Source organism: Prosopis cineraria, unplaced genomic scaffold (assembly GCF_029017545.1).
Source record: "Prosopis cineraria cultivar Desert tree isolate PC_DT_omini unplaced genomic scaffold, ASM2901754v1 PC3, whole genome shotgun sequence".
Classification (NCBI taxonomy): Eukaryota; Viridiplantae; Streptophyta; class Magnoliopsida; order Fabales; family Fabaceae; genus Prosopis; species Prosopis cineraria.
In genome coordinates this window covers 30315806-30335084 of record NW_026555334.1, presented here as the reverse complement: position 1 = coordinate 30335084, position 19279 = coordinate 30315806, and the positions used below count along the sequence as shown (strand labels likewise).

The following is a 19279-nucleotide window of genomic DNA, read 5'->3' as shown; positions in this document are numbered from 1 at the left end:
GAGCGACTTTGAATCCTAAATTTGACATTTTTCCCGTACCCTTAAGGGCATATCAGATATAAAGTTGCTTTATCACCTCTCATCCTACGATCAATTCTTCATCACCCTGACCAATGAATCTAGACTACCTTTTAATCAAGAATGAATCCACATATAAGCACGGGTTTGTAATATGATTTAATCTATGATGATAGAATGAATCAACTGTTAAATCATTAAACACAGGTATACGTTTGTTAATTCTATGTAGCAACCAGTATTACGTTACGGGGTTTACTCTTTTTCAAAGATAGGTCAAAAAACCATATATTTCGCAATTGCCCTTGGATTGACATTGACTCTAGTCTCTGCTCTTCATTATAGATCTTTCCACTTCTCATTAAATCGGATTATCGGGTTGAGGAAATGCTATGCAGACCTTCGACACATTAGGACATTAGGCTTTTATCTCCAAAGTAAAAGGCAAAGCTAATAACCAAGGAAGTAACGAGTTGCTCACTTGAAAAGCCTACATTCCTGTTTGCATCTACTTCTTTATTGATGAGCCTACCCTTTAGTTAAGTTTAGAGACCAAGGAAGTAACAAGTTGCTCACTTAAAAAGCCTACATTCCTGTCTGCATCTACTTCTTTGATGACGAGCCTACCCTTTAGTTAAGTTTGGAGACTCAGATCCAGATGCTAACTGTTGGTCCCCTTTCTTTAAGGGCTCATTGCCTTCTCTTACAGAACTCAATGTCGTGGCTCTTTTTTCTTTTCTCCTGACCGAGTCAATCCGAATAAGGTCTTTCAAGATAAAGATTAGGATGGATGCCTAAACTAAAGCTATAGGTAATAAGACCAGTAGCTCGGGCTCTTTTCCCCTTTCTTCCTCAACGACCCCAATTTAACTCTCTTTTTCAGACCTTCTTCATACTTTCCAGGTTTGGCCCAGCCAAAGAGGTCAGTTCAAGACACTTTAACTCATCCCCTTTGATCAAGGCTCCCTGAGGATGAGAAATTTAAGGATTCAACAAAGTTTAAACCAAGACATAAGAGTCTAATTCAATCTAAATAGTTCCCATCTTCGGTGCGTTAATCGAAAAAGGGGGCAGGGCTTGAATGCTCGTTTCCTTTTATATATATATATATATGAAAATTTTAGAGTAGTGTCTGTTAAGTCATTCACAGAAGCAGCTCTTTCAAAAGCACCCAAATCTGATAAAGGAACTGCAGAATCAACACTTTCTTTCATTCGCTGAAAAATAGCACCCAGAATAGAATAAAAAAATCTGATAGATCATACAACAGGCATAATTCTAAGAAGTAGAGCCTAGGGCAGCTCTTTCCCTCTCAATCTAAATCAGCTGAAGAGGAATTCTTCCCTGAAGCTGAGGCTAGACTAACATATCAAGTTTCTCCCGAAATAATGGATTCCTCATCCTCAGGAGCCCCAAGTAATGAATCAGAATGCCTATCTCCCATTTAATAAGACTTATTGGAATGGAAGAAGGAGAGTAGTCCTCCGGTCATCAGTTAGTAGTTAAAAAATCCCAGTAGTTGTCCTCTTGCCTAGCAGAGTCAACCTTTAATGGACAATGATAGGCAAACGAAAGATTGCACATCGCAGTCTAAGCGTGCTTGCTTTGCGCACCGGCACAGTAGAATTCGAATCTGTTGGCTTAGATGAGTGGCTCTTGGCTCACTTCCTTGAGCTTGAGAGAGAAGGCCAAGAAAGAAGTGATTTAGAGCACTTTCGAAGTAAGTATCCACTTTGTTTTATGGTCAATATCATATCCAGATCCACCTTAGTTAGAGTTGCATCTTCTAATACAGAATATCAGGTCTTACAACCTATTTGGAGAATAGTTACCTTAGGTTAGACGGCTTCTTGGATGGAGCAAGTGAGGTGTAGCGTTAGGTGACCCGGAAGCCATGTGCAGCGGTCAGTAGGTGCAGGTGTGGATGAGTCTTCTTGAAAAGAGGAGCCCTAAACCCCCTGTTAGCTCACTTGGTCATGTCCTGTGGAGACAGCTCCCAACCAGGACCAGGAAGGTTACATAAATTCTTAAAATGAACCTTACCCTCTTTGATAAGTTGTTCTAACTTAAGGCCATAAAGTGGCAAAAGATCTTAGAATAAAAAGCACCACTTAAGATGGTTCTTAATCGAGTCATCTTGGCAGTGACCGATGGTCTCAACAAAGAGCTCTATGTCAGAGTACTTGCTTTTGGTGCTCTAGTCGACGGTTCACTTTCTTCGTGCTTAGCTGTGAATACGAATGGGATTTCTCTTTGTGGTAGCAGTAGGTGGTAAGAAGACTAGCTTTCCTTTTTTCTCTCTAAGCACTTGAACATGGGCAATTGCTTTATTAAAGGAAGAGCTGGGCGGCAACGGAGATCTTGTAAGTTTAACTAATTTTGAGAATTTAGAATCCTGTACAATCATTAAATAAGAAGCATTTCTTCCTTTCGATCCGCTTTGGAACATAGGAAGTGAGACTTCTTCACCTTCCTCTCCTTACTCTATTCGATAGGGGTGAGAACTTCATTCCTCGCTATGCTTTCTTACCACTTTTGAATAAAAGCAGGACCTCGATGTCACTAAGCAAAAACTCATTGTTTCACAGGTAGGATTCTTAAGCTCCTGGCAAAGGAACTTGTTTTAGTATAGGTAAGTAGTTTTCTATTGAAGTTCTTTTTCAAGTCACTAATTTACCCTTCCGCAACTTAGTCTTTTCTCCCTAAGACTCTCTAAGTTAGTTCCTCGAGTTCGGGTAGAGTTATTCAAGGCAAGGGCTCTGTATAAGAACCAATGTCAGGAAGCCGGTTCTAGTCAAGTATGGCAGCTTAAAGTCTCCTATTTCACTTTCACCAGGAACTCTAATCCACTTTCATTTAACGGCAAGCTAGAAAGGATAGCAAGAAAGGAAGAATTTCTCCTGGTTGGCCTTTGCCTGTCGTTGGAGTTAGTGGGGTTAAAGAAAACTGGTGTTTTAGCTTAAACTTCATAGGTGAACGGAGCCTTTAGGAAATCTTCCCACTTCACTTGAGCAATTTAAGTAATCCATGTGGAAATGTGTCAAAGAAGGAGTAGTCGGGTCACGCACAGGAAGGAGTGGTTTTTCTGTTTTCTTGGGCTAAGCCTAACTAGAGTCACTCCTTTTTTAGTCTTAGCTCTAAGTCCACAACTCAGATTTCATAAAACAAGCCCTTGGTTGAAGGCAACGATAAAGTTAATGATTCCAATTAAATACTAGGCTATGGTTCCTCAGTTCAGCTAATCCAACCTTTACGGGTTGCTGGAAGGCCTTTTGACGAAGAGAGGTTAAAAGAGCCCAATCTAGGTTTAGTTGTCTCAGGCAAGAGTAGCTTAAAATGAGTATTTGAGGCCCTTTTTCAAGCGTGTGCTTCTGATTGTAAGGGTGGTTTACATGATCTGCTCGAAACTCGAGATTTTTAATGGAATTTAATCGATCTTGAGCACTAGCCAAAGATGACCCTCTTTGAAGATCTGGCCTCACATGGGCAGTGGTGTTGAATTAATTCTAATCCTTAAGCTGATTAGAATCCTTGAATTTGACCAGGGAATAGGTATCATCTCATTTTTCGTCTGATCGTCTGCGTCTTGTGCCTAGCTTCCTACGAGCATAAGTCTCTCAAGTAAAGTCAGTTCAACTGAGTTGAATCCTATACTTTGGGTTTGTCAACTCAATTGGCGATTGAGCTTTCCCCCTTTTTGTTGTAGTTCGGGTTTCGGGGGTGCCATGCCCTTACAGTAGTCTTTGTGAATGAGTCCTTTTGAAAGGCGTGTGCAAGTATGGCTTTCTGTCTCCCTCTTGCCTTTGAAGTAGACTCTTTATCGAGTGCGAATATTCTTATCTCTCTATCTAGCCAAATATGCCCTGTGCCGTCTTACTGACAGAGACAAGAAGCAAGAAGAAAGACTAACTTTGGGATACTCAAAGTGCATTTAATGGGTTTTATCAACTTTTAAGCGATTATTGGGACAACATTCTTTTTTCCTATTTTGCTCGTTCTATTATCGATTTCCTGGGAATGAATACCATTTTCCTACTTTCTTTGATTGGTCTATTTTAATTTCATGAGGATCCCCCTAGGTATCGGTACGCGGGATTGAGGATCCCAGAGAGTGCTCGGCCATGTCTACAGGTTGTTCTTCTGCTGCAATTCCTCTCTTCCTGAGTAGTTTCAAGCCCTGGCATTAAAGGAAGTGCGCATGCAAGATTATGGTTTTAGAAAAGAAAGAATCCTGCTATCTTTCTTGCTTGTTGGCAGAGCGGCTTCTAAAGAAAAGAATTGGTTCTCGCTGCTGCTGTAGCTGCCGATGCTGAAGCACCTTTACTTGAATGGATTTTTGCTTTTCCTACATGACTTGTAACTGTGTATAAACCACCCATTCCACTAAGGGCTTAGTTTGTAGAGTCCTATATTGGAGGTAGAGGAATGATCAGTCAGTGAATTGGGTTGATCGATAAATGGGAAGATGTAGCGAAAAAATCCCCAATTGGTCTTTCAAGATGCGTGGTTGAATGGAATCTAAGAAAGACCCATAAGAATGCTCCTTATCGGTGGTATGTTACCAGCATCGGTGCTTGGTGAAGAGTTAGTGACTGCCTTTGGGCTCTTTTTCCTTCAAGAGGTTTTGCCTGGTCTCCTCAATAGGGTTGCTTGCCTTCCTCGAGGGAGGGCTATCGCTTGCAGAGTTGTCGACCCTTTCGGTTTTAGTAGAATTCCTGAGTTTGATTTACTATCTTCTGCTCATTATTCATATTCCATTTCACTCATTTGAAGTCTTGCTTGGGGCACCCCTGATCTTGTGTCCTTGATCGGTGGTTTGATAGGCTTTTCACTAATTTTTAGTGTTGTTTGTGGGCTGGCAGTCCTGCTTCACTTTGTTATATTCACAGCATTCTCCCAGGAAGCTTCAGCTCACTCTTTCCTAAGTTGTCTTTTTCGAAGCCATCTCTGCTACGAGACCCAATTGTTACCTATTTTAATGTCAGAGATTCCCTACTAAGCGGCCTCGCAAGTATAGCAGGCATTAACCTTGCCCTGATTCGTTGTACCATACCAAGTTATTCCAGGCCTTCCTCGTTAGACGAACTCACTTAATCAGAGACTTTCTTTTGCTTTGTCTTTAATAGGAAAGAGATTCAGTCGTATTAGTAAAAAGAATAAAAGCCTGTTCCTATCCTAAAAGCTTTCTCTCTTTCTCCTTGCTAACGAGAAATGATCGTATACGACCTAGTATTACCGATTTACACATCTCGCTCTAGGTGCCTAAGATATTGGCAGTAAATACTAATGATTACCAAGCTGTCGAACAAGGTCTTGTTAGCAAAGAGAAAGAGAGAAAGCTCTAAAAGGAAATTTGATGATATCGTGGAAGCTTTGGTAGAATAATCTAATATGAAAAAAGGCCAACCCTTTTAATCATAGTCTTTCGTCCACAAATAGACGAAGTTCAGTTGACCGATGGACCAATGACTATAGAAATAAATAAACTAAGCTAATCGACTCGAGTACGATGTAATTAGCAAGTAGTTCTCTTTCATATGTCTCAAACCTCAGAGAGGGGTTAGGAATAAAAGGGACGGGTACTGACTTTACACACACAAACAAGGACGCGATAGAAGAAAGGGTGGTTGATATGATAAACACGTATTATTGGGATAGGGTAACAGGCTCTAGGGAGTCAGGCTTTTGTGCTTGGTTTATGCTTTTTGGTACATTGAGTGCTATTTTGATTCCCTTATGAGCTGAAGAATCTCCAAAAAATCCTAACTCTCAGCACCTTCACCCTTAAGAACATTATTCAATTAACCAATTCATCAAAATCAGAAGCTTTTTTTTTATGGCTTTTTTGCACCTAGGATAACTCGGGGGTTTTCCATCAAAAGTGTCCTTATAAATTTGTTAAAAGTTCCTTGTAACTTTTATTACATATTCCCAGTCTCTTCTAAATGAGTAGAATCCTCGCTTCTGGGCTCGGGATCCCTTCCACGATATGGCAGAATCTCTTGAATGAAAATTCAGCATCTTTAACCCTCGGAATGCTCTTTTTGCCTTTTCGTCGCCAAAGGGGGGTTGTTTCGACCAACTCCCACCTCCTTGATTGGGTGATTTTGGTCTTTCAGAGGTGGAGAGACTGAAGTAGGACTCTCCAGAAGTTCAAGGATTTCGACCGTTCCCCCAGGGCTCGGCGCTCGCAAAATGGGTTCCCCTGCTCCATCGCCCCCCACCCTTGGGATCGAAGAACAAGCCGCCGACATGCCTTCCATTTCTGTTTCAGAAAAGGGCTCCATTAAGACCCAAACCTCGAATGAATTCTCCATCCACGAGGTTGAGTGTGATGGGTCCGGATGTTCATTCGGTCCAAGGGACATGTTGAAAACCAAAGCTGCTGTAAGAACACCTAAAAAAACCAAAAATTGATGCTCCATATAGAAGAGAAAAAGAGAGGAGAAAAGGCCAAGAAAAAAGAGGATTAGACAGTAGAGAATCCAACCATTTTTTTCTTTTTGAGAGTAACCGTAAAATCACGAAAAAAAAGAATCAAAAAATTAGGAGTGGTCATTATAGCACTTCTCTCTAATCCTAGAAAATGTCCGAAAAAACTTGAAAAAAACTACCGATAAAGGGCAAAATTACGATAAGTAGTCATGCCAACATCATGGCTTTTTTTTGTTGATAGAATTATTTTAGGATAGAGTGTTCTTCTTTCATTTTCTTTCTTAGAAAGCACTTACTGAGTTACTTATAGGTTCATGAGTCTACTCGTTAAGAATTGGAACTAATTGTGGGGAAAAAGGGGGCCCCTTAGTGAGATACTGAAAAAAGACTTGATAATAATAACTAACCATTTCTCATGTTGCTATTAATTTATATTTGAACCATTCTCCATTTGTGACAGTTTCTCTCTTAAAAATCAGTTGTTTTGGCTTACTCTATCTATATTATACTGAAGAAGTGCTCTTTTTGTGATTTTTTTCGGCGGGCTGATTCTTCGCTTTTAGTCGCATAGTCTTCTTCCTCCACATCTACGGCCCAATCCAGTCGTAGCTTTGTTTTGGACAATAATTGCTCAAACTTTTTAATATCATGAAAAATGGAATCGATATCTCCAGCATCTCATAATGACGGCTCTCTAGCTATGAGTTCATCAAGGTGATAGTCGGCCTTTTTTATGTCAAGGCGAACCTCGTGCATGGCTTAATGAGGATTTGGTTTAATGTTAAGGTTGAGGTTTTGTTCACCTCTCCCTCCCGAAGATGTGCCTACTGAAGTAGATTCCTTCTCAAGCTCCCTACAGATCTCATCCTGTGACACACTCTTTATTGAGCCACCCGAATGTGAGCTTGAGGAAGCCATCATTCTAATGGATTCTATCTCCTTAGTAATAAATATTTTAAGAGAAAAAGCTATGGCGAAGATCAGCCCCCCGGAGTAGCCCAACCCTCTTAGAAAAAAGGAAACAGCCCTCCCCCTTTACTAATAAAGGAGAGAAAGCCAGCCTTTCGAGAAATCCATAAAAAATCTCTATAGACCTTAGGAAAAAGACAACTAAAATAACACAAGATCACCACAAGAGCAAGCAATAAAAAGATTGAAATTTTGACCAGGGAAAAACTTTTCTTTAAAAGATGAAAGTTTTTAAATTAAGGGAAACAACATTGCAAAGCGATTCATAATCCACTTTTGTATACGCCCTCTTCACACTAGTACCTCTATTCCAACATTTGGTTAGATAGGGGGAATGCCTACCAAAGGTAAAGGGGAGCCTTCATGCAAATCTATTGAAGGGTCACCCATATTAGCTGGTGTCCATAGTGCCAAAGTTTCAACCAAGATCCTTTATCTCTGTGCTGGTAGCCGGTTTTCAATCCAAATTTTAGTGACAAGAACGTCTATCACGTATGTCCTTAGGACTGGGCCAGATTCAAACTGACTAAGAAAAGGCATGTCAAGTGCCATTCTTCTAGGCCAAAGACAATCCAATCTCAATCTCATGTATGTTGAAGGGGCGGGTACGTAGTCACTCAAGCGAAGCGATAGCTAATATCATATATACAATTATCCATCTAGATGGGGCTAGGTAGCACTAAGAACTTTAGGAAGTTTCCTGCTGTTACGCCAAATGCACATTTTTATGGGTTCATCTTCAAGCCGTGTTCTCGCGCTCAAACACTGTCTGGAAATTAGATAAATGACCCTCTCTATAGGGAAAGACTTCACAACTATATCGTTAATATACACCACCTCTACGATGTTTACAATAAAGTAATGGAAGATGAGGTTCATTACTTGCTAGTAGGTAACTCTAGCGTTATTCAGACTGAAGGGCATCACCTACCAGCCGAATAGTTCGTCTATCCAACAGTACCAGCACCCGGACAATAGAACGCTGTTTTTGCTTTGTCCTCTTTGGAGATGAAAATATGGTTATACCCTAAGTGACCGTCCATGAATGACAGAATTTTTTGCCCAGCTGCTCTGTCCACTAACAAATCAGCGATTGGCATTGGGTTCTTGTCTTTTGGTGGGGCAACATTTAGATTCCGAAAATGCATTCTTTCCCCCCGCTCTGGGCTTTTTGTTAGGGCAAAAATATGAAAGATAAGGATCTAATGCGAATCTTGACGCCAGACGGGCGATAAAGGTAAGGTAAGGGACGGAACCAATGCTGTGTGGAAAGATGCAGCGAGGAAACCTCTTCCCGTCTCGGTTGAAAGTCGTGCAAAGACGTAATAAGATACTCCATCTTGTAACAGTAGAAAGAGGAAAGGCTAAGCAAAAAAGGTTAAGATTGCTTAATGAGTTATGGCCACTAATCATTAGGATTTCTCCTTACTCATGTAAGTATTCTCACTGGGCATTTAGTTAGCCTATATCTCCGCTTTTGCTTCTGTACTCAACCGTCTCTCTCTTTAGTCCGATCCTAGCCTCTATTGATTGAGAGGGTTGAAGACTCCTTTTATGCAATTATGAATTCCACAGAACTTTCTCGATTCCAATGCATCTTATCCTTTTGGAGCTAACGTAACAAACTACGCGAGCCTCTCGACGAAGCCAACATAAATCCTATCTGAATAAAAAAAATAAAAGGTAGTTTTATTATGGTGGTATACCAATCGCCTGTTCTGGAACTTCCAGTTCCAATCAAAGCATATATATTCGTAAATGAATTTATATGTATAGCTACTTCAGTCGTGCTCGTTGTTTCTTGAAAGTATCTTTTTTCTGGGAATATAGTCAACCAAAAATTATTATGTTCACGATTCTTCATCCGTCGATGCAGAAAATGCTCTAGTTTTCCATTCTCATATAAGGCTGGAATGTTTATTGGTAACAGGTCGGTGTGAAGTGATTCATCATGCTCAAACATGAGGCGATCGTTCGTTAGGGATGGTTTATATATCATCATATTCCCACAAATAGAATGAGAAGTGGGTCCATGTAAATGATCGAGACCTCGCAAACAACAACGCTCCTTCCCCATATGGAGTTCGGAACCCAAAGGCAATCATTGAGTAAACTGTATCTTCTTTGTGTTAGTTGACCTAAGCCGCACCATTACTACTAGGGTGGGGCTCGGCCTTCGAACCATACGTGGGACGAGTTTCTGCCTCATATAGCTCGGGCCAAAGATCAGGGGAAGTTTAGGAGAGATGGGGAGACCCAGCAGCTGCCGGTTGGGGTAGGGATAAGCTTGTGAAGAAGTAAATCCTCCAAAAAAAAACCAATCTATAGCGCTAGCACTTCACATTCTTTCTATTTCATCCCATTTTTTTCAAGATAGGCGGCTAATACTAATCTAATAAGTGAAGTAGTCATCGTCTGACTAATTGGCTTGAACACCAGACTGCTCGTGCTCACCCATTCTGTCTCGTCCTAAATGGAATGGCTCTCTTAGTTATGCTGCGCCCCGTTTCGAGTCCCCACGTCCGCTCTTCTCCGCCCAAGAAGTTGGCTTTGCTAACACAACATTAGGGCCGTCCCCTTTATTCTATGCCGACCCCGGCCCGGGGCTGGCTTTTTGGGAATCCCATTCCTACTGCGCTCACGGCCTGACAAGCCTTCCAGTGGTAGTAGGAATTCTCCTGTTCCCTGGTCAAAGACTTGGTTGGATGCGGGATCTACTCCACGAGGAGCGGTATGGATGTAGATGATATCATCACGACTTCTCTTTTCATACCGCTAGGGATGCTTAACGCCACTTCACCAATTGGAGTTACCTGCTCTTTCATGTCTCTCAGTGTGGTCAGCACTGGGTGTTTCCGAGCAGCGAGGCTTATACCCATTCGCATTAGTTCATCTAAAGTTCCTTACCCTTATGCACAAATTATTGAATAAGCCATCTTCCTATCAAGGTTAAGGAGTCAACTGAGCATCTCAGCAGCGGGATTGAATACCCAAATCAAATTAGAGTTCACACCGCCCGCCCTGAACAAATAGAAGGCGTGGGCCATAGGTCCCACATAAGCTGTCGGGTCGCATAATAGAAGAACACCCAACATACAGATGCACACCCCTCTATGTGAAATATTCATCTTCATTGGAGCTTTTTGGTGGTAGTTGTGACTAACAGCCATCAGCTATCGGCTCATTGGTAAGGCGAGAGCTTCAAGGATTTCAGGTGGCACACCCCACACACAAGCATTACCCGACGAAGGGGGGATGGGGAAAGCTACAGGCCCAAAACCTTCGACCCTTCTTTCTAAACGGGGGTCCTCGGAGCACCTCATCTTGTCATTTCGTCGTTGCTCATTCCCGTTAGGGTTAGGCCAAAGTGTTTGGCATTTCCTTATCCATGCTCGCTCACGCTTTGCTGACCTATTGCGTGGTAAAGAGAAGAGAGTATGAAAGAATAGTAAACAGAGCACACCATAGAAAGATTCAAAATATGAGAAGTCCCCCTTAGATTCAAGAAGAAGAAAATGAAGAACGGGAATGAAACTAAATGAGGTGTTTCTAGCTCTAGTTTTAGATAAACTTCCCCTAATTATGTCTGGTGATAGAATAGGGCGGCTTGCTTTGACTAAGACTGCAATTTTTGCTCCGTCCATAGAGCGTATGAATTTCCTAGAATGTAGATAGACTAAAAGAGGGAATGAAGGGATAAGAATAGGAATTATAGTACTATTGGAAGAAGGGGCACCTATAGCAACATCTCTACTGACGAACCATTTCAATAGTAAGGGTGCTGCCGTGCCATGAGGCACAACCATAGAAGTAATGAAAAAGAAAAAGTTATATAGTTAGACCATTCGCTCTATCTATTCAAGTTTTACTTCTCTAGAGAAGATGAGACGCTAAAAATAAAAGTGTTCACAACACATACCAAAAGGATACCAATGAAGCCGACCATTAATGACTAGTTCGAACACCAGGAGCGGTCTAATCAAATAAGGGTACAGATCGCTCTTAGAAACATAAAACAAAAGCAAACTCTCATAGTTCGGAGCCCAGCTCCAACTACTTCTTCGTAAGTAAGGTGAGGTACTTCTTTCAGTTTTTTTAGGGGGTTGCCTTCTTTTTGTTGAAGTAGCCACATCTTTGGTCGTAGTCAGTTCAAAAACATAAACCCGTAACTATGTTAATCAAAATGAATAAGTTTCATGACTTGACTAGTTACTCGCCCTCATATTAGAAGATCATCTCACCTTGTGGTCAACATTCCATTCCCCTTAGTCGTAGGTGCTCGTTCTATTCTAAGTCATTCCACACTAAAACCTCTAATCCACTCTTTCACCAGCTAATCCATAAGGAAGTTGACTTTGCCAACCCTACCTTCTTCTTTTTCTTTCTCTAGCTCGGACTAGCAGGTTGGCTTAATCTAAACTTACTTACTATATATATATATGAAATAAAATCCCCAGGGAATTAAGGGAATGACTTTTCATCTAACCTTTCTTACTCTAGCCTTTGAACTTCCCTGACCCTTTAGAATATTCCCTTGGACTGAAGCTTACTTGATTAGTTGCTTAGCTGGCTTGCTTCTCCTAGCACCAGGGTAAATCCTGAAAGGTATGGGAAAAAGAAAGATGCACAGTGATAGCCCAGGTTAAGGATATACCTGAACCCCTCTTGAGAACACTCACTGAGTACCGAATAGAAAAGACTTGTAAATCATTCGACACACATGTGTTAAGCATATAGCCAATAGCTTCTTAGCGATTAGTTACTGCTTATAAGTCCTCTGACTTTGATAGATGCAAGGGAAGAAAGAAGATCAAAGTAAGGACGTTAAGAATAATGATACCTATTACAAGTTAAAAGCTTGACTAAATGAAGGATAGATCTAACAGGCAATCAGAGTTTTATTTACCAGACTAGACTCAGTCAGGCATTTACCTAGCTATCTAAATAAAGGAATAATTCAACTATAAAGATAGCTTCTTTTTGAGACTTATTACAGCACTTATGACTCTTGAGTATAGCTGAAAGCCTCACTACCGATTGCCTGTTTCCCTATCTTCCTAAAGAAAGGTTTTTGGTAACAAAGGTATAATAATAATAGATAAATCAACATTTGCATATAATTGAGTATCGAGTTTGCCCACCAACTTTAACATCCACTGAGATAGGACCAACCATCCAAAACTACTGCTTTCTAGTATTCTCTACCTAAAAAAGTTATTGGTCTCTGCTCATAGCTTCTTGTTCCTCAATCTAATTGATCGTATATATCACTCCGATCACCTATCAGTACTAGGCTTGGCATTCTCAGGTGGCTTCGCCGCGGGTACCACACCGGTTGTTTACGACTTTTTCCATTGAGTGAGAGTCTTTGAGTTTGACCTAGTTACTCTCTCTCAGCTTTTTGAATGAAAACTCAAAGCCATAGCGAACTTTTTCAGGGTTGGGTGAATCTGGCGCTTATAGAGTACAGTGGCACCACGTGAAAAAAAAAAGTTAAACAAGGCGAAGGGAAAATGTCATATCAAACTGAAACAATGGGTAATCCAGATAAGTCCCTTTGGAGGAAGAGCAATGCTGGGAGGGAGAACTAAAATGCGGTATCTAATTTGATAGTTTGATCGAGGACAGTACACCTTTTTTATTTAAAAGATTTTCCTTATTATAGTGGTAGAGGATATAGAGTGCTGGCAAGGCTGGATCACAAGCGATCTTGGCATTTTGACCGTATCGTCGCTATGTATACTAAAGTCCATGGTTCAAGTGATTATCCATTTGAATTATGGCTTGGTCGAGTGAGCTTTCGCTTGGAAAGTCCAGGATACGCTAGACTAAACGCTTTCTTTTTAGCTGACTTTAGCGCTTCACTTACTAACTTTGCTTTTAGTGGAATAAAAAAGATCACTACTATACTTACTGAAAGTGGCATTTATATAAAAGCCCTTATTTCAATCTTTAGGAGGGATGATACGCTTCTGATTGATTTGTCTTCCCCATGTTGTTACTGGCCCTTCTTCTTCTCCCATTTTTTTGAGGCGAATGTGGTTGCCTTTTTTTATTCACCTACCTTTTGAGTCAGTCAAAAAATAACAGCAACTTTAACAAATGATATTCCTCCCCGGTAGAAGACTCAACCTTCAATCAATCTCCGTCCCCTACCCATACTCACCTCAACCTCACAGGTAGCCTAACCAACGGCTCCGCAGAAGGAAGACCAACTTCTATTGATTGAATCCCCCACACGCTATGTGTGGATAGAATACGACCGACTTGAGTAGTTGCTAAGAGAATGTATAAAATAAAGATCAACACCGATCATATGACATAAAAAGCTTCACTACATTAATGGCTTTTGGATCGAATTCCCACTTTCCAGATATATCTTTGACTTTGTACCAGGGATTAAACTCTAACTCGATTCTTTGGTGACATGAAGTAGTGGCATTCAGCCTTGCCATTGAGTAAGGGCTTGAAGTCAGCTCTTTGCATTGAAAGATCCGGTTTAAGCTAGGCTGCAAGATAGGCTAGAGTCATAGTTCAAACTACTTATTTCTATTAATTAGTAATAATAAGGTTAGGAGAGATCACTTTTGCTTAAGGGAAGTTTGAATATAGATCCCCTCAAACCCTGAAGTATAAAGAGCACGTTGTGGCAAGGTTTCTCATTGAGAATGGATCATCCCTGAATGTGATGCCAAGGTCAACATTGGCCAAACTTCTGGTAGATACGTCACACATGAGACCTAGTCCAATTAGACTACGGGCTTTTGATGGAAGACGCAGAGAGATGATCAGGTATATTGAGATAGAAATTTGTCCCTACACTTTTGACATACTATTCTAGTATCGATGCCCTGCTCAAGAGGAGGTGAATACCGGCTGACTTGGACAAGCGCATAATCAGAGTGAGGACGCTACCTTCTTTATCTTCCTTCGTGTGGAGCAACCACTCCCTTCCTAGGGTAGGGGGTTGCCATGGATTGATAAATATGTCAGGCCAAAGGGGAGGAAAGACTGAATTTCGTATTCAAAATGAGAGGAGTATAGGGGTGTGGCTTATGAACTCATTCCTATGTATACCCCGATTTTGAAAGGGAGGCAGCCCAATATTAACTATAAGTCATGGATTACCCCACGTGAATATGATGCCCTGAATGAAAAGGGAGGCTAACTTGTTCACTTAGGGGGAACACAGGCCTAGAACCAGCACAAGACCACTCCACCATTTCTAGCATTCCTAGTTTTAGTCAAGCACCAAGTACTTTTATTGAAGATATAATATAGCTTTCCAAGCAGATTGAAGAAGACTCGTCTATTCTATTGGTAGATTCGGAGACACTTTCACTAAGTAAGGTGGCTAGCTAATCCACGGAGAGTAAGGAGGAGGGGTTAAGAACTAAAGGTTGAGACTGTGCGGGGAGCTAGAATGTATCTATTGGTTAGGTCGTGATAGCCTCTCTTTTCTATATAGTTTGGGCTGCCCTGACCTCCTTTTTAGTTTTAGTAAGGTAGCTAAAAGTTCGGGATCAGAATCAAAACTAACAGCTATGCCTTCCATTTTGTAAGCTCCGATCACATAAACCTCATCCCATTAAAAGGTGTATATACCTTGTGGTTTTTGATGGAAAGGGGCGAAGGAGAGATATCTCTCACTTTCCAATCCATGGAGGCTGATAAGGGTACGACCAAGTAGTCCCAACTCTTGTAATTCGGTATATGAATTCTCATACCTTCACTCTGGGATCGGGAATAGAAAGACAGTTACTTGTTGTAGTTGCATGCTCGTCCCCTCAAGAGATGCCCGCCCAAACTGAACTACTTACTTCACTTGCAAATAATAAACTACTGAATACCAATCCATGATTACTAAAGATTGCTAAAGAGAAAATGTTGACTTGATTTGCATTATTTCTTTTATGCTTTCATCAGCTTAAGTCCCCTCCTTTGTGGTCAAGCAAGATAAGAAACTCAATAAGACTCTGAATTTGAGCTGTCCTCGAATGTAATTGGTTAGTGGGGAAAAACTGGGTCGGGATTCACTTAGATAGATTGAGCTCGTATGCGAGGGGGTTCATAAAACCCAATCCGAATGAGCCCCAGCAACTGCCTGTTCTACAAGCTCCACGAATAATTAGGGTGACGGACACGGACCCTATGCCTGTGCGAGGGTAGCTTACAGATAAGAGCTACTCTGATTGTGGCAAGCTCTGCTGCAAAGGAATTTATACTTACAGATGTAAGGTTTGCGTTGAAAGCTTCTTTGAGGGCTCATGCCCCTTTAATTGCATGCCCCTTTAATTGTTAGTAGAGTAGGCTCTTAAGACGGCTTAGGCTCGCGTGGATAAGATAAGGGGGGAAGCCACTAAATTGAAAGTTTCGCTCACTCCTAAACTAGATAATAGGCATTTTTTTATAAGAGGAATACCACTTTTAAGGCCGACCACTACATAGGAGCAATAGCGAAGCCAAGCTGTATAAAGGCTCAAGCCTTTATTTTTTTAAAAAACACAATTCTTTTTGAAATGGCCAAACTTAACCCTAACAAATTGGCCTTTTGGGATGAGCAGCGAGAGTCTTTACTACGTAACGCAATCCTTTACCATGATCGACTGACTGAATACAGTCTTCCAATCTTAACTGAAAGGCTGCATGAATTACAGGAATATGGTAAAAAATCTATCCTTTACTCTCTCTCAATTAATGAATACAAAAAAATGTTTTTATCGTGTCAGTCTTGTATGAAAGAACTTGCTCAACTCGGTCCAACGGCCTTCTAAGACCCTACTCCTCAAGTGAGAGGTTACTATGTAGCTCGCCCCTATCGAATAAGCTGGAGAGGAGATACAGCCACGAGACTATGGGGAGAGAAACTATGTTACTCGACCGAAGAAGCAAGGGCCTTAAACAGGATAGGGGGGACTTTCTTTCAAATCACATTGTGAGAAAGTCTTCTTTATCACTATCTCTGAAGCGAGACAAAGGAACAAGATAGCTATAGCCAAGGAATGGTGGGAAAATGAGATTTTTAGTAGTAACTGATGCCTTCTCGTTTCTTTCTACTTTTATGTGCTATTCCTTCTCTGACATGTCTCAGTATTAAGCTCTTTTCTTTCACAAGGAGAGCTGGTTATAGGTCAAATGCAAGACATAGGATGTGAAAGTGGTTTGCTTGGTTCTTCGCACGAGACAGGGGGAGCTCTGTTTTCTTACATCCTATTATATAACATCAAGTATGAATGAGTTTCCCCCTAATTCCATTACTCCTAGTGCTTCTGCCTAAGAGCGAGTTGAAGTCTTAAGGGCTTTCAGCCACCCAATTTCATTCTTTATCGCTTTGAGTTTTGTCACTTCCCCCTTTGCCTTATCCCTGTAACCGCAGTCTAGGGATGAGGGCAAGCAGATTTCATGTGCAAAGAAGTTTGAAAACAATTCATTCCAGCCATTTCCAGTGACCTTTTTAGGGGTTGGTTCTATACGAGGCAATCGAAGCAAAGGTGTCCGTTTACCTTTTTCACGAGAAAAGGGCAACCTTCAGGCTTTTTAGGGCGTCAGGAGCAATGTTATGACTCACTTCACACGGCTTTTTCCTTCCTTGATTCAGGTATCTTAACTTCGATTGTTGCAATTCTTCGAAGAAAGACACTTTCCTGTGATAAAGGGGTTTCTGAACAGAATCCTCCTTGCTGACGGTCTAACTAAGGTATGTAGGTACGAAGTCACTCGAGTGAAGCAAAAAGGGAAGAAACCAGGGTAATAGAATAACCGAGGTGTAGTCCCTTAAACCGAGGGACTACTAAGTTGGTCGAACCCCCGACCAGTGGTAACACTAGCCTAAATTTCCCATCACTAAGAAGAGAGACATTGGTGTGAGACTATAAGTAGTCCCAACACTTCTTTCTTGTTTAAGTTCCTACGACTATATCCTACAACTTATTGGCACTCCATAAGGCCTAAAGTCTTATTTTTAAAAATCCTTACTGTAACAGGCAAGTCAACCTGATGGGTCTTCTTCAGAGAAAGCTCAGGTGAATTCGATTACTGAAGAATGCCTTAGCGTACCTGCAAAGAATACACAAATGTCTTACAAAGCTTCATTGATTGGTTACGATTCAATGGATACAGATCTTCAACCAAATGGTTTATAGGAGTGGCTAGAGGAAGAAGAGAAGATACCGCCTTCACTTACTACTGAACTTGATCGATTAAAAACCATCTAGCTTGAGGTGGAAGTGTCTAATAAGGAATGGAAGGACTTTATTCATCCATAGAAAGATGCCCTCGTAATCACTCTTCTGGGTAGAAGACTGAGTTAAAGAGTGATGAAAGACAAACTTCTTCTACTATGGGGTCTATCCGATCTCGAGTGAATCAATCTGGAGAAAAACTACTAAATTATCAAGTTGAATAACAAAGCTAACGATGACTGAGTTCTAAACGATGGTTCATGGGTCATAGAGGGACACTACTTTCTTGTTCAAAGATGGAGTCCAAGCTTGAATCCCCATAGTCAGACGCTTAACAAGCTTGCAATTTGGATTCGTATCCTTAATCTTTCGGCTTATTACTGCAATGAGATTTTTCTCTGGAGATTGGGTAGTATCATTGGCAGGACTCTGAAAGTTGACCTCAATACTCTCCAACAGAAAAAGGGGAAAGTCGAGAGGGGAAGATATGTGAGGATCAATGTCAAGATCAATCTCCGTCAGAAACTTGTCTTCTCGCGTGATTACCAAGAAAGCCATTTTTCGGTGGAATATGAGAATCTCAACATTATTTGTTTGAAGTGTGGCATCTATGGGCATAGAATGGAAGATTGCCCACTGAAGGCAAAACCAAATCCTCCAACTGAGAATTCGTATAGGCTATTCAAGACCTTGTGTTGAAGTGGTGTAACTAGCTCATGGAGTCTTTTTTCTTTATCTTTAGTAAATCGTCTTCTTCAGTCATAGTAGGGCTAAGCCCAGAGGCTGCAACTGTAAGGCATCCCTAAGATTCTATTTTGATAAAAAGGATTTATTTTGTCCTCTCGACAGAAGGGCTGTGGTTTCTAAGTTGAGGCATTTCATCATTCCCTAGTAGTGAGATCTGAGCTTCCCTTTATTCTTTTCTTTAGTCCCAGGGCAAAAGCAGTCCTTGTGCCAACTGGTAGGACATCCTGTGGAGATGTTGAACCAGTCCAATCGGCAAAGGTAGAATTTGTTTCCTCATTATCAGCCAAGCAGCTCCTATCAAAAAATGATTTGAGGTTTAGAATCCTTTGTTTGGTGGTATCATATATAAGGCCGCAATTCCTTACCTTTAGTCTAGTCAGGAATAGAGTATAGCCTTGACCTTAACGGCTCATATGCGCTGTTAGGTTAGATAAGTTTGGCATTGAGTACGCGCTTAAAGGCTAGTAAGGAAAATCCCACAATGTCAAACCTGCAAAGAACTCGATTCTATCAAATCTAAAAGTGACACAACTGCTTTAAGGGAAGCGGATTGGGATTCATTTTCATTCTCCCCAAAGGCCTGCCTATTCATAGGAGCATTAGTCAACTTCTCTAGCTACCTAAGGGGGCATTCTTCTAAAGAGCGGTCAGACCCTTCTCTTGAGATAAAAGTCCCAACATCTGATTTACGTGTACAAGACCCTCTTTCCCCCTCAAAGAGCACTAGTTGCCTTTCTTCAGCCGTATTCTGGGCTCCCTAAGAGCTTATTCTATTCCTAGTTGGCCTGCTGCAATCAATTCCCTTTCGATGCTATCTTTGTCAACTATTGGATTCACTGTCAGACTTATAGTGGCCAAACCAACTCTCAAAGACTAGCAGCGCTTATTCTAAGAATACCACTTACTGTAAGAGCTAAAAAGAAAGGTTT

The 19279-nt window shown here is 41.1% G+C and overlaps 1 pseudogene; it reads right to left on the bottom strand.

Annotated features, from left to right (window-relative positions):
* Positions 1–6041: 6041 nt before the first annotated feature.
* On the bottom strand, positions 6042–11267 carry LOC129305509 (uncharacterized; annotated as a pseudogene).
* Between the last annotated feature and the right edge of the window lie 8012 nt (positions 11268–19279).